Here is a 16,834-nt window from a genome sequence, read left to right on the forward strand (position 1 = left end):
TTCGCCCTCACCGGTAGCCTGCCTAGCAAGCTGCCGGTTAGGATAAATCTCTAAGAACTACGATGGAGAAAAATATGAAAAAAGCACTTTCTTCACCTTTCTTTCAAGCATCTTCAGTGCGAAAACCCCTCCAAATACCCCCTCTTATAAAACCCCATGATAGAGTCATAAACCCTACTTTTTCGTCAAGGTCTCTAGCCCCCACTGAGGACACCGCTATTGAGATCACCCTCAATAACCTCTCCCAGGATATGGAGACGGAATTTCCGGAACTTCAGATTCCCAAATTTCCTTTTAAGTGGCAGAGAGGCACTGCAAAGGCCCCAAAACGGCCGCTCTCGACTTCCCCAACATTTGTGCCAACAGCGAACAAATTTATGGCACTTAACCCAGAGGAAATACTCCCAACTGCCCCACCAAAACTCCCCCCCTCTTCTGCAAATCTTCCCAAGGCTCGCAAAACCCGAGTCCCTCCTGTCATTCTCTCAGTAATGGGAGAAAACCATAAGACGGTAATAGACCGTCTCAATACATTCCTGGGTGAAAATAAATGCTCCATCCAAATTAGAGGACCAAACTACTCCGTGCAAACGGAATCAGTAGTTGCGCACAAACTTCTTGTTAACGGTCTACGAGATTCTGGAGCCGTTTTTCACACATTCACCCTTGCAGAGGATAGAACCTGCAAGGTAGTTATAAAGGGACTTCCCAACATAGAACCGAGAGAAATCTCGGAGGACCTCAGAGCGAGAGGCTTTGAGGTAATATCAGTCTCTTTAATGAGATCCAAAAATCCGACCACCACCAGAAATCCCCTCTTCCTGGTGCAAATGCCCCCTGGCTCCGACATGCAGTTTATGTCAAACAAGGTTAGAGAAATTTTTCATGTCAAGGTGTCCCTGGAGAAATTCAGGGGCAAGTCAAACAATGCTGGCACTCAGTGCTATAGATGCCAACAGTTCGGTCATTCGGCCCATAACTGCAATAGAGACGCAAGGTGCGTCAAATGTATGGATGCTCATGCATCAAAGGAATGCCCCCGCCCTAAAGGTAGTGCCATAGGTTCCCCAGGAGTCAGGTGCTGCAACTGCGGCGGGGACCACCCAGCCAATTTCAGGCAATGCCCTAAGCGTATTGCCTACGCTAAGGCAATAGCAGCTCGCAGAGCAGCCTCAGCGACTCCTAAGACCAAAGCCATGCCGCACAAATCAGTCTCCCGAGCGGCAGACCCCCAAATACTATCATACACGGCAGCTCTCACGGGACCGCAAACATCTGCTTCCGCAGCAGCCAATCAGTCAAGCCCCCACAGTAGGACCATTCCTTCAACTCTGGTAGAAGCACTGAATTCACTCCTTCATGGAGGGGATGGTGTCACCATTGATGACATTCCAGCCATACTGGAATGTATCAAAATGACTCGCTCTATCCGAGCAGAGCCTACCCTGTCCATGGAGGAAAGGCTTGACAGAGCCGAATCTCTGCTTATTAAATGCGGCATGTTACCCTAAATGGCTAACACACGCCCACTAAAAATAATCTCCTGGAACGCCCGCAGCATTGCTCAGCGCGATAAGCGACCGGAGTTGACTGACCTACTCCGGGTGCTAGACGTGGACATTGCTTTAATTCAGGAGACATTCCTTAAACCAAAAGACCGTTTCTCCGTTCCCGGTTTTGACTGTTATCGTGAGGACCGCCCTCTCCCAGCAAAGGGTGGGGGTGTCATGATACTAGTCAATCAAGACTTAAAACATGCTCACATCCCAATTAAGCCTCTCATTGGATTTGAAGCCACGGCAGTTGAAGTAAACTTAAATGGACGCCTACATGCCATAATTTCGGTATATGGGCATGCCAAAGAAAAAATGAGCGAGGCAGAGGTGGTCTACCTTGCCAACCTCAGAGGCTCAGTCATCCTAGCAGGTGATTTTAATGCACATAATAAGATTTGGAACTGCCATTCCAACAACGCCCGTGGCAATGCCCTCTTAAAGATTACAGAGAAATACGATTTCTCAATCTCACATCCTGACGAGCCGACTCGTGTCCAAGCTCGTTGCAACCCAGCAGTTTTAGATTTTGTGATAGCAAACAACTCCCCAGAAACCGGTGTCCCGAGAGTTGTTAATGCTCTGAAGTCGGATCACCTGCCAATTTATTTCGAAGTTGGAGGCGAATACGATAAAGAAAGTAAAATCCAATTTGACTACTCTAAAGCCAAATGGCACCTATTCAAGAGGCATATTAATCGATGCATTGATCTCACGCCTAGAACCTTTCAAACGGAGGTAGAGATAGAGACAGCGGCCGTCGAACTCACTGATACTATTCTCACAGCGAGACGTCGCTATATTCCGAAAATCAAGAAAAATCCCATCAGGGTGGATCTTAATGATGAGGCCAGAGAGCTCATCAATACTAGAAACCAGCTACGCAAGGACTGGAACAAAGCTAGACGCACAAATCACTTCATCAAACGTGAGATCAATACTTTGCAAGGTAAAATCAAGAAGATAGTATCAGAACTACAAGCCGAGCATTGGGACAATAAACTCAAGGACTGCAGAATTTATACAGACGACCCGCGGAACTCGCTCTGGGCACTATCCAGGGCGATTAAAACGGGCCCGTCTGTTATAAAGCCCCTCAGAGAGAATGCGACTAGTCGAAATTTCGTGTACTCAGATCTCGAAAAAGCAGACGCACTTGCCGATGCGTTCGTCAATAATACTAAAATCCAGTCGGACACCGATTCAGCTACTAAAGCCTTGGTGAACAACTCAATTCTTGCACTTGCGAAAGAAGACATCGATCCCGATGATGTTAAAATTGTTGAACCGCGCGAGATCTCTAGATCTATCAATACCTTGATCGCCAGAAAGGCACCCGGACGAGACAATATCACAAATTACATGTTGAAACGACTTCCCGAGAAGGCGCGGATACATATTGCTAAGATCTTCAATGCATGTCTGCTGCGCGGATACTTTCCAAAGACCTGGAAAACGGCTCACGTTGTCGCTATAGCAAAACCCAAGAAAGACCACTCTTTGGCTGTAAACTACAGACCTATAAGTCTACTAGATGGCATAAGCAAACTTTTCGAGAAAGTGATCCTTCGACGCTTTCTCCCATCCCACAATCAAGTCCTCCCGGACACCCAATATGGTTTCAGGAAGGGTCTATCAACGACCCTACAACTCTCCAGAATTACCGGGATTGTGATGGCCGATATGAGGCAACGCAAGACCACTGGTATGGTTCTGTTGGACCTCGAAAAGGCATTTGATACGGTCTGGCATGACGGTCTAATCCACAAACTTTTTACCACAAACATGCCCGTGTACATCACAAAAATCATCCAGAACTACTTGAGCGGTCGAGCGCTTTTTGCAGTGGTCAAACGGGAGAATTCATCTCACCGCACTATCGATGCAGGGGTACCACAGGGCAGTTTGATGGGGCCTAGGCTCTTCAATCATTTCATAAGTGATATGCCAAATCCCGCCAACTGCACACTGGCGCTATACGCAGATGACACAGCCATCCTTTCCACCAGCCGCCAGACTGACACGGCGATTAGGAACTTAGAAAAGGGCACTCGACAGCTAACTGATTATTTCAGTCGCTGGAGACTTAAAGTTAACGCGGAGAAGACGGAGGCGATTCTCTTCTCGCGGAGCCAAAAATCCTATAAAGGAAAAATTACTGTTTGTGACATTCCCTGTTCATTCAGTAACACTGTGAAATACCTCGGGGTATACCTTCACCATAGATTGAACTGGACACCTCACCTATTAGAAGCCAGGCGAAAAGCCTTTATGGCGATGGGGGTTCTTAGACCCATCTTCAACCGTAGAAGTTGTCTCTCAGAAGAAAACAAAAAGGCACTATATAGCATGGTTATTAAACCAACCATGCTGTATGCATCCCCAATTTGGACTACTGACATCACTAAATCCAATTTAAAGATGCTGCAAACAATAGAGAACAGATGCCTTCGAATCGTCTACGAACTCAAGCCTCACCATAGCATCAAACGCATCAATGCTAAACACGATGGAATCGACATTGCCGAAACCATAACTAAATACAGAGAGACCTTCTTGAATAGACTGACAGAAGGGCCTCATAAGAAACCTACACTATTTGCCAACAAAATTCAAAATTTTAAGCACAAGCGCAAGGAAGCTAGGCTCCGTCATAAGATGATGCCCCCTGACTCTCCAAATCCTGATGATCCACCCCCTCCTCACTCAATTACAGGTACCTCTTCCACAGCGGATGCGGCCGGCAGTACTCTGACCCCGCCGGATCCCTTCCAGGGTCTAGCGGTAGAGGTAAAAGAATGTTTGGAAGCCCTAAGAGTTAAACTAGGTAGCTTTAGAATGTAAATCAGAATGAGACTCGGGCTCAAAGCCCAGGTGAGAGCTAAACTTGTGGAAAACAGAAAACGGGGTATACCCCCTAGGGACTGGGCGAACATCTTTGATGTTATAAAATGATCCACACAAGATCATAATCTCAAGCCGAACATCCCGCTAAAGGATGAACTTTTTGTTTGTTGGACCCATAAGGACAATATTCGGAAGAGGGTTTTTCTTAACTGTTTTCCCTCGAAAGACTTGTTTGAAAAGCGAAGGTAAATGTAAATTCAACAGCTCAATACTTAGCTAGATTACATGCGGGAAAGGGCATTAATGTACTTACAAGACCCAACCCTAGAAATAATAGTCAGGAAACCGAGGTCTGCCTCTCAGACCTCACAAGGTTTCAGTTAGAAGAAAAGGTAGGAAAAAAAAAAAAAAAAAAAAAAAAAAAAAAAAAAAAAAAAAACAATGGAGTAAAGAACACAACTGACCGAACTCTTTTGGACAATTTAGACAAGTTTTTTTCTAAATCTTTGGACTTCAATATCTGCTTTTTACATAACGGTGAGTGATTGCTGTATTTATTCAGTCTATATGTATATATAAGTCTATAAGTTTAAGACGTTCCCAACATGACATGAAACATTATTATAAAGAAGAAGAAAAAGTAATAAAAGCGATAAAAATGACAATATAAAAAAGAGAAAATAATTATAAGCAAACAAAAGCAGTGAAAATACAATTATACAATATTCTATAGAAGTTCAAAGTAGTACACCGAGTTTGCTAAGGGACACCCAATTTTATGAATTTATAAAATAGCGTCTATCTAAACTCACTTCATGCAAGTGGAATATATCAACATCCGAAGCAAATTGGTTGAACATAGTTATCGCCCTCCTAATTGGCATTATCAGTGGCAGGTTGGTTCTGCACCATGGGAGAATAATCAACTGATGCTCTCTATTTCTAAATCAGGGACACACCGGTCAACACTGCCCAGAATGGAAGAGTTCTAATTATTTATTTATACCTCGTATTAGGTCGATTATAAGTCGTAAAATATATAGCTAAATAAAAATATCTTCTAAATTGCCTATATTTTACCACGTTTTTCTTAGCTCGTATTCTTATTTGTCCGGTGGTTCTTTGTCCGGTACAAATCTTGCAATCGATTTTTAACTAACTTCCCGACTAGCTAGACATTTGAAACTTTTAGAATATATCAGAACACGATGCCAATGCATTTTTTAAATACTTTTAGCCATCTTTAAGTAGAATTGAATTAATTTTCAGTTAATTCTGTTTTGTATGAAAAGTTATTTCGGAAGAAATCTGTAATCCAATCCACTATTATTGGTTGCTAAAGAGGTGGTCCTAGCAACTTAATTATTAATATATACGTGCATTACTATGGAAATCAAAATGACATTTCAGTATTCTATATTTGTTTGTTTGTCGCAAAATAGCAAAAAAAAATATTTGTTGACTTATTTGTCCTAAATTATTAATACATAAAATTGTCAAGTTTATATGATTCAACAGATAATTTAAAAACGTGGTATGTAATAAGTTCTTTTTATCTTGTAATTATTTTAATATAACCTTGCTAAAGTGAGTATGGTTTATTATTCTTTAAAGTGATAACACTATTTTGTTGAATCGTGAACGATTTGCCATCTAAAGTTCATTAAACTCATTTTTTCACGTCTTCTGAGCCAATTATATAATTATTATCCAGGTTTCTTGTAATAATTAATGCATCGTCTATGAAGCGTTAAGCACTCTGATGCTTTTTATGGGTTAGGTTTGAAAGTTATAGAGATAATAATTTTACAGTCGAGAAAAAAGTCAAACAGTTAATGAATCTTCATTTGAAAAGTTTCATGTCATACACTTTATTTAATACTTAATGAAATCTCTTGTGACTTCAGTACTATATTATCATAATTTCATTCTCTTGAAGCTCGTAGGTCTCTTCTGCTCTTAAAGCATTTTCCCTGCTCTCGCGTGGTATAGTTTTCAATCCCGATATTCTGGAAAATTTGAATTTTTATGCACCCTTCAATTACATGCGTGGTCGCAGCCATGACCTATTTTGGGTGAAAGCTGTTTCTTCATGTCAGGCTCACCAGGCACCAATATCGAGGGCTGTGCGGCTGGTCAATGCACTCCCTAGAGATGTAGACATTTTTAGTGATGCATTAAGTATTATTTTTTTAAATTTTTATTTCATTGTTTAATTCGTATTTTTTTTTGAACTATTGTTGTTTTTTATTTTATTTATTTTCTTTAAAATTATTTTTTGGTTTGTGCTTTTTGCTCAACTAAATCACCTTTATATTTTAAATATCATATTATGAACGTCTTCAATTAATAATTTGTTATGTACTCAATGTGTCTTTTTTAAATAAATAAATAAATAAATACATACTATTATACCATGTGCAAGCCAGATTAACACTGAAATTACACATAAGTATTATATGGCCCTAAAAAAACAATATTATAACGTGTACAATTAAAAATATATTTTTGAATAATACTGTAGTTAATTGTTAATATTAATTAAATACTTATTAATTCTATCAATTATATTTACTCAAGTTTTTTTTTTTGAAACAAATGATATTTACTTTTGCTTATTCGAAAAATCTCTTTCGATCGAAATCTAATATGGAAGAAAACATGATAGTATGTACTATTAAAAATAATAAAACCACATTCTAATGCATTTATGTTTTATACTATTCCATTTGATTCGTTTTTTGGGACCCGAGTTACGCCTTTCGGCATCTTCAGGCACTATGTACAATCACCAAAAGGCAAATACACACTGACAACGAAGACAGTTTACTCTAATTTCTATTATAACAAATTAATACTATTATATAGGTAAAGACTATATCTCTCTGCTGTTCAGGTTATCCGTTCCGCACCGAATGATACTCGTATATCCATACATTGTTGAGAGCCGTTTTGATAATGTTATTTAGGCTGAAACTCGGTTGTATTTTAAATATTTATAGAACAATGTATGAATAAATCGTATAACTAAAAAATAGTTATTTGTAATAATTAATAGTAATAAAAGGAACACAATTATTTTTGACTAATGGTGCTAGTTTTTTCAACCCCTAGCTCCCTAGCTAAGTGGATCGGGCTATAACCTCGAAGGGTGTAGGCAGGCTGTTATAATTCGTCATAAATAGTAAACACTAAACTTTGTCAGTCATTCGTATTTGTTTTCATTGAAATAAGACTACAATAATTATTTACAGATGGTGTTGGTTAGTTTTTAAAATTCAATTAAACCTTGCGAAAACTAAGCCATAATAGACAATAGTAAAAAAATACTCGTCTATCCATAAATTATGCAATTAAATCATACATAACTTTGGATATTTTATAGATACAATAATATTGTTTATCTATTATAGTTTGGTTTAGGCAGGGCTTAATGAATTTCAAAAAATGAACCAATAATATTTGTAATATGTATTCTTAATCCAACGAAAACAAATAAGTATGAATGAAAAAGTGTACACAATTTTTCATATCGCCCAAAATATACAAAAACTATTACAGTTTGGTAAGGCAGGGTTTAATTGATTTTTAAATACTTGTTACACCGAATGTGCAAAATTTGCCTAATTCATGTACAGTCAAGCCCGTTGCCTTATTCATGAATTAAGTAAATTATCTGCCGAGTGCGTGAATTCGCCAGGGTATGGAATTCTTAAACTGTCAACATGACAGTAGAAAAGTAAATTTAATACGGATGGTTTTATTAGTTATAATTGGAGATAATATAATATTATTAATATTAGGTTAGGTTAGGTTTCGTCATTCTGAATTCAATTGAATGTCCATTTTGAGGTTAGCTAACAAGTGTCAACAAACTATCAAATCATACTATACAAACAAACAATCGACCATTAAACGATTGATACCCAAGCACGAATCAAATCGCGAAAATACCTTTTAATAAAATTCTGCCGTTATCATATTATAGTTCTAGATTTTTTTGGGCATAGTAATTGGATATGAACGTCATTGAAGTTATTGATTGGTATATTTTTATATAATAAATTGCATTTGACACATTTGGTTAGTTTGATTAGTTGCAAAAAACACCGCCGTAGCGCTACTATCTAATTTTCCCAATGCATGAAATAGGCACAAAAATTACTGCTGAATTCACGCACTTGGCAGATATTTTGCCTTATTCATGAATAAGGCAACGGGCTTGCATTTTTCATGATTTAGGCAAAATTTTGCCCATTTCATGTAATAGTCAACTTAGCACATTCGGCGTAACAAAAATGAATTCTGTTAACGGAAAGACGTTCGTAAACCGAATATGGAAAATGGTGATAATATTGTCATTATTTTATATAATACTAGGCACATTGGCATTTTGTAACACAATAATAACGGTGGAGTCGAAACCTGACAGTCAGAAATTTTGTATGGGCAGATCCAGCGGTGTCGCCAGACCGCTTGCAAGCAGAATGTTCATTTGAGCGTAGGATACCGATATTAAAATATGAATTTCGCCATCCGGCAGAGCCGACACAAAGTGAGTGTCATTTTATTTTCTAGATGCTTCGTCCATATTAATGTCATTGCGAACGACGGTTAAATTTGTTCATACAAAAATAATAAAATCGTGATTAAAAATGGGAGGGTGGGGGTAGGAGAGTGAAAATTTTGAGTTATATGTATTTTTTATGCCAAATAATAAAAAAAATACAAAAAAAAATAAAAGAAATTTTTTCTGGATAGAGATCCCTAATCACCTAGCGGTATGAAATATACTTGTTGACCTATTCTCATACCTAAAAAATATACATAAAAAAAATCATAAAAATCGGTCGAGCCATTTCGGAGGAGTTCGACCACAAACATCGTGACACGAGATTTTTATATATATACTAGTCGCGCCACCTGTCAGCTTTTCTAAGGACTTATTGACCCACCCTCGTACATAGCGTCACTGAATGGAATCGTTAGATCGTTGCACCGTGTACGAATTCGATGCAATATATCGTCAGTCATTGAATCTTTGTGCTTATCCCACAACGTGTCTGCTCGTCCCGGGAAACATGTAGTCAACACTATGGCGAATAGTAGACGAATTTGTGTTGCTGTACAGCCCAATGCTGCTTCAGCAAGCATATCGTCCCAGTGATTGTCGTCTTCGAGCAAGCCGAGTGCAAGGCATGCATCTTTATATGTTGGATACTGTTGCCCATTCACTTTGCGTATATCTTGAAATGATAATGAGCCGGTGACATTAACCAACAACAGTCGCAGATAGAAACACTCAATCTGCCTTGGATTGACTGTATATACTCGGCCCAAAGTGTTTGATTTGAATAGGCCGGGGCACGCAACAATTGGTGTGCCTTGCTTGCGGGGCATCCATTTTTTGTTTGATTCCATGTGAAATAGAAAGGTACTTCGGAATATAGTAATGTTCGTGCAAAGGCACCGAAAGTATCCGCACGATTACACAATTCGAAAAATTCGGTGAGTAGTTTTTGGTGGATTTATGGCACGCTCAAATGCTGTCTCGTTGGTGAAAAATACGCGCTGGCCGTTTTCAAGATGGACGGCTAAATGTATAACTGCTGGGTCCCGTTCATGAATTGGGAAACCAAAGATACGCCAGACAGCTTCATTGGAGCTGATGTACCGGCCAATTTGGTAGCGCATTATTTCGTCGTTGTCATTCAATCGAGGAGCATTCACATCGGTATTTTGAATTTGAAATACAGCCATATCGCTGCCTTTATTCACATACTTGCAAATGTATTTGATGCTCTTCACCGAACTGCAGAACTCAACATTAATATGAGCATTGAATGTTTTGCTCAGCAGAGGCGAATATGGTACCACCCAACGATTGTCAATGTCAATGTCTGCGTTGTTGATATTTAGCGTAAATGATTGTCCGCCATTATCAGTATTTCTTCGACGATATATTGGATATCCGTCGACATTTGTGATCGTGTCGTTGGTGAAATGTTTAGGAAAACGCTTTGTACATGAAATGTCAAAATAACGCGACGCTTCTCGTGAATTCTTCTCGGACATAGCGCCATCTGTCATTCAACAACATAAATAATTTCGTTCTGTTTGAAATACGAACGACGGTTCATTTGTTCATACAAAAATACTAAAATCGCGATTAAAAAATGGGAGGGTGGAAGTAGGAGAGTGAAAATTTTGGGTTATAGGTATTTTTTGATGCCAAATAAAAAAAAAATACAAAAAAAAAATTGTCAAAAAAATAAAAGAATTTTTTTTCTGGATAGAGATACCTGAATCACCTAGCGGTATGAAATATACTTGTTGACCTATTCTTATACCTAACAAATATACATAAAAAAAATCATAAAAATCGATCGAGCTTTAAAGAATTTTTTTTCTGGATAGAGATACCCGAATCACCTAGCGGTATGAAATATACTTGTTGACCTATTCTCATACCTAACAATTATACATAAAAAAAATCATAAAAATTGGTCCAGCGGTTTCGGAGGAGTTCGACCACAAACATCGTGACACGAGATTTTTATATATAGAGAGATATAGATTATATGAGTAATGATTATATTGATTATGACATTTTAAGCAAGTATTAAATTACGTGTTTTTTCCTTGCAGACGTCATAATAATATAGGCATAGGGATATTCCCGGAGGATGTACTTGGCGTTGGCGCATTGAATTTGCGACATATTATCATTGATGCGTTATCACAAAAACACTATTTTATGATCACAAAAATGAAACGTTATTTTAACTAAACATTAACTTGATTTTACCAAATAACACGTAGTGTCGAGACTCGTCATTATAGAGCAGGAGTGCAAACAGAAAAATGGTATGGGAGTCCATTTTGAAAAATTATTCATATTTTTAATTGATTTTTAAGGTCACGGGTGGGGATTGGGATAACATCACGTAACAGGTGGCACTGACTTCCACATGTACTATTTCTTATCGATTCTCGCCACTTCAACTGTAGAGTACCTACCGCACCTACAGGTACATTCTTCATACACTGACACTCCGCTCTTTGAATCTAGCGATAAACACCTAGCCTGTACACCTACGTGTTATTGCGAGCTGTCGCATCCACAATTGCCTATCGAATGCGCATGGCTTAACAATAATAATTATTCTTAGCATCGTTAGTATCAATTTGTGTCATCCGCGCTGTTTTGTGTTTTAGACTTGCCGCATCAGATTGTTAAGGCAAACAATGAATGCCCCAGATATTTGTACCAGTTGCGAGTACCTACCACCAAGAGGAGTGGGGCCAACCCGTTGAGAAGGCTGTTTGACAGTCAAATCATCCGGGGAACGACCCTCAGTCATGAGGACTTGACGAAGAAGAAGAACAACTAATATGCCATTTAACTAAATAATTCGTATTTTTTTCCTTTTCTGACTGGGGGCCAAACCCACCCCCCTTATATGTGCGCCTGTTGTCGACTGTTATCTATTGAACTAAAATACTTCGAGCGTTCACATTTTTTAAATAATATAATATAAAAGGGTTCTTTGGCTAAAATGACTGGTGAAATACAGGTTTACAAGCCTCATTGATTTTGAGGCTTTTTGAGTTTCCCCAGATTTTCTAAATGCAATTATTAAGGCATGTTTGTTTGAGGTTGCATACCGTTTTAGCGATTGTGCCTAAAATATTTAATAGAGCTAAGCATTGAGGTGAGTCTTCACGTGTGATATTTAGTAATTAGATAAATATCTGATTTAATATATTGAAGCCGAAAGCCTTCAAAACTTTTTGCGTCATTTATGTGACAAGGTAACGTTTCAATTTTTGTTAAAAAATTACCGATAGTATTTAGATAATAATATCTACCTACCATAATTCATATGATTTTAAAACATGGTTAAGTGTGAAAATAGTACATAGTAACGTCAAAGCATAAATATCTTCTTCGACGGCGCTACATCCCGGGGTGGGATTTGGCCTCCTCCACAACCGCTCTCCACTCACTTCGGTCTCTCGCCACACTTCTCCAGTTACCGGGTCTTCCTATATGAAGCCAGTCCACTTCTACGGCGTCAGCCCATCTCCTTCTTGGACGGCCTCTGGGTCTTTTCCGTTGGGGTAGCCACTTTGTCGTGATCCTTGGCGCTCTAACTTCCGGCATTATCTCCACATGTCCCGCCCATCGTAGTCTTTGGGACTTACAGTATCTTATGATTGTTTGCTGTTCAATCAGCTCTCCCAACTCGTGGTTCATTTTTATTCTGTAGTTCCCATTTTCCAACGTGGGTCCAAAGATTTTGCGGAGTATTTTGCGCTCAAAGACAGCTAATTTGTTTTCCTCGTTTTGAGTTAAGCACCAAGTCTCACAGCCATAAGTGACCACTGGCCTTATAATTGTTTTATAAATTAGAAGTTTACTTCTTCGGCCTAGAATTTTCGACCCCACCAGTCGCTTGCAAGCATGCCAGCATTTATTCCCGGAGATAAAAGATAAGATAAAAGGCGGATTTTTATCTCCTCTGCTGTCTTATTTTGGGTATTTAGGCTGTATCCGAGATACGTGAACTTGCCCACCCCTTCATATGCATGCTGTAAAAGCAAAGTGCAAAGCATAAATATACACTTTTAAAAATATCAATATACATCAGTGTTTTAAAAAATACTTATGTGTATATTGTGTACATTTAATTTTAGTTTATGTATGTCTCGAAATTTGAGAAAATTTTGTCAATTTGTACCTCATAGTCATTGTGTCGAATGTACTATTCTGCAAACAAATACAAATACAGTACAAAACTTAACACCATTAGAATTTAAATACAGATTTGAACAAATGTTATAAGGCCAATTCCCTTATGAGACTATTCATTATACAATATAAATCATTATACCATAGAACAGATTAATAAATATAATTCCGATAGGTTATATCACAATACACTATATTTTGACGCAGGGGTTTGAATGTGTGCGTGTCCTACGAAAATTAACTAAGCATTATAGACGTGCAATAGTGTGTGTAATTGTTGCAACCTTCAAATACAACAATAGCGGATGAGCGACGTATGACGTATTCTTGACACGTGTTTAAGTTTATCCCGTATTCTTCCACACTCGAGATCGGTTGCCTGCTTCTCCACAGCTGTTAGGTATTTCAGTTCCCACTATTTCTTAGTTCCCTTTCTTAGTACCAATTAGCCGGAACTCATAAGGTGTATATGTTATGCCGAATGTGTGAAATTGCGTATTACATAAAATCGGCAAAATGTTGCCTATTTCATGAAAAATGCCACCCCGTTGCCTTATTCATGAACTAGGCAAAATATCTGCCGAATGCGTGAATTCGGCAGTCATTTTTCTACCTAGTGCATGAATTGGGCAAATTAGATAATAGTGCTACGGTAGTGTTTTTTGCAACTAAACCAAATGTGTCAAATGCTCATGCATTGGTCAAAATAGATGGTCGCGCTCCGGTGGTGTTTTTTGCAACTAATCAAACTAACCAAATGTGTCAAACGTCATTGATTATATAAAAAATATACCAATCAATAACTACAATGACGTTCATATCCATTTACTATGCCCAAAAAAATCTTGAACTATAATATGATAACGGAAGAATTTTATTAAAAAGGTATCTTTGCGATTTGATTCGTGCTTGGGTCTCAGGCAATGGTCGATTGTTTGTTTGTAATAGTATGATTTGATAGTTTGTTGACACTTGCTCAGAATTAAAAAACCTAACCTAACCTAACATAACCTAATAATAATAATATTGTATTATGTCCAATTATAACTAATGTTGACAGTTTAAGAATTCCATATCCTGCCAAATTCACGCACTCGGCAGATCAATTGCCTAATTCATGAATAATGCAAGCCCGTTGCCGTATTCATGAATTAGGCAAAATATTGCCGATTTCGTGTAATACGCAATTTCACACATTCGGTCTAACATTTATATAAATCAAGCGGCTAATAAATATTATATTGCGTTTTGCCGAAAGAGATATTTATGGATATAATATTATAATACACTAACTCTCGTGTAAAGATATTGTTATAACGTTTCATTGAAGCTTGGAACTACACAATGGAAGAGTGATCACAAATTTAAGACTAGCGCAATAAGGTGTGGAAGATGCATGTTAGGAACACCGTCCAAAGAAAAAAAACAATTCTATAAGGATGGAGTACATAATAACATAAAATAATATGAACATGAAAACCTTCAACCAACGAAAATTTTATGTTTTTTTTTTATTTATAAGTTTACCTTCAAATTGAAAATATATGTATGTATTTTTCTTTTTAATGTTTTTAGATACGTGTTGATTAATTAAAACACTAATATAAGAAATTTAAATTAATTGAATGTTTTGTATTCTGTTACTGGATTTTTATAGTAGAGGTAGTATAGCTCAAACAAATAGTCTTAAATCATCGGGTATGTTGTACAATCTTCGGTTCTAGCGGGTGAACCGAAAGTGTGTGAGAAAAAAATATTCATACACAACAATACATCAACAATAAAATAAAACGTGGAATATATATAAGCTTTTGGCCGCCAGAATAATATCTTTAAAAGTGACCTACCATTGTGCCTAAAGCGCAAAGTGTTCAACCAATGTGTGCATCCCGTAATCACACATGCGTGTGAAACATGAACCCTAAGTAAAAGAGAGATCCAGAAATTTAGAGTAGCACAACGTGGTATGGAGAGGTGCATGCTGGGCATAACGCGAAAGGACAAAAAGAGGAATGAGTGGATAAGGAAACAGACAAGGGTTTGCGATGTAATAGAGTTCGCTAAAAACCTTAAATGGAAATGGGCTGGATACATAGCTCGAAGAAGGGATAATAGTTGGACCCAAGCGGTACACCACGCCCGTAAGGTAGACCTAGAGGCCGCTGGATCGATGAAATGATAAAATTCTGCGGAAGTACGTGGGAACGCAACGCACATTACCGATAGGAATGGAATCAGCTTGGAGAGGCCTCTAGCAGTGGATAGATTCAGGCTGATGATGATAATATATAAATATTTTTCGTTATGATCAGAAGTGGCCTAACAATCCAGGGCGGGTCCTAGCCTTTTCCAAGAACTTCCTCTATCCTTCCTTGTCCAGTGTTATCCAAGAGGCGCCAGGAAGTCTAGCATCTTTGTTGACATGCCAACCACCACCTAGGTCCGCCAATCGACATCCGACGGTCCGGTCTGGTATCCACGATTCCCCGCACAATCCGTTGATGCTAGGTAGCTCGCCTATCGGAGTCTACTGCGTAGAATATATGGGTCCATTCTAGAAGGGGAAGAATGGCTTAATCGACATAACTTGGAGCTCTACAACATCCTTCAAGAAGAATTCTTTAAAAACGTTAAATTGTAAATAATATTATTAATGACGAAAAATACTAAATTGTTCAATAAACGGTTGATACAATATAATATGTGATTATAATAACAATGACACATAATCAACCACAGTGTGCATACATCAGGAAGGAAGTACATTTGTACGATAATATGTTGATCTAAATCTAAAATGACGTATGAATTAGGGAAATAAAAAAAATATTTAAATATTAAAACTCGTGATGAAGTCGCCATGAATGTGGGAAATATTTTTTTGATAAGATGAATTCCCTAGATTAATATGATCACTTATTATAATATTATTATGACGTATGGCAACTCAATTTTCTGCGGTGTGTAATGCTAGTGACGTATATACGCAATAATCATTTTCCACGCGTCTTTTGTTTTTGTGCAGACGTTGTCAATCTTTATAGTCCTGGGGCATATGTAATGAAATAAAAGTCCTTACGATTTTGAATGGAGAAATTGAATAGCTACCAGAAAAATAGAGTCTGTCTTTTATAAGCTGGCGTGCGGTTCCCCCCCCCCCCCGCTTCAGCATCCATCTCGTTCCCTAACATTGAAAACTTGCAACAGTTGAACGCGATGGCACAATGCTTTCCGTGTGACGTATACGCCAGCTTATAGAATACAGACTCTACATTCTTAATGTACTTACTTGACAATCATGATGGTGTTTTGCTTGAAATCGTGGTCTGTCTGACGTCTTGAATCTAAGATGGCGGCCACTCCATAAATCAAGAAAAATCAATCACAACTCTTTTTAAAAATGTATTTTAACAATTTTGTAGGTACCTACTCAATCATGGGCCCCACATCCCGAAGCGGGCCCCCAGGCTAGGATCTTTGGCGCCCCCCCTACCTATCGCTAAGGTTAAAGGCAGTGTGACGATCTACAGTTGCATATCCCCAATTGTGTTCGAGGTCAAATTAAGGTATTTTTTAATGATTGTTTTGTATTTTTAATACAACCACTTTTATATTGTTATGCACAATTTATTATGGACTTGTCGAATATCAACAATAATCAAAAATTTCATTGCACAAC

The sequence above is a fragment of the Rhyacophila brunnea genome, unplaced genomic scaffold (genome assembly GCF_057557595.1).
Source record: "Rhyacophila brunnea isolate RB1 unplaced genomic scaffold, BYU_Rbru_1.0 scaffold_10, whole genome shotgun sequence".
NCBI lineage: Eukaryota > Metazoa > Arthropoda > Insecta > Trichoptera > Rhyacophilidae > Rhyacophila > Rhyacophila brunnea.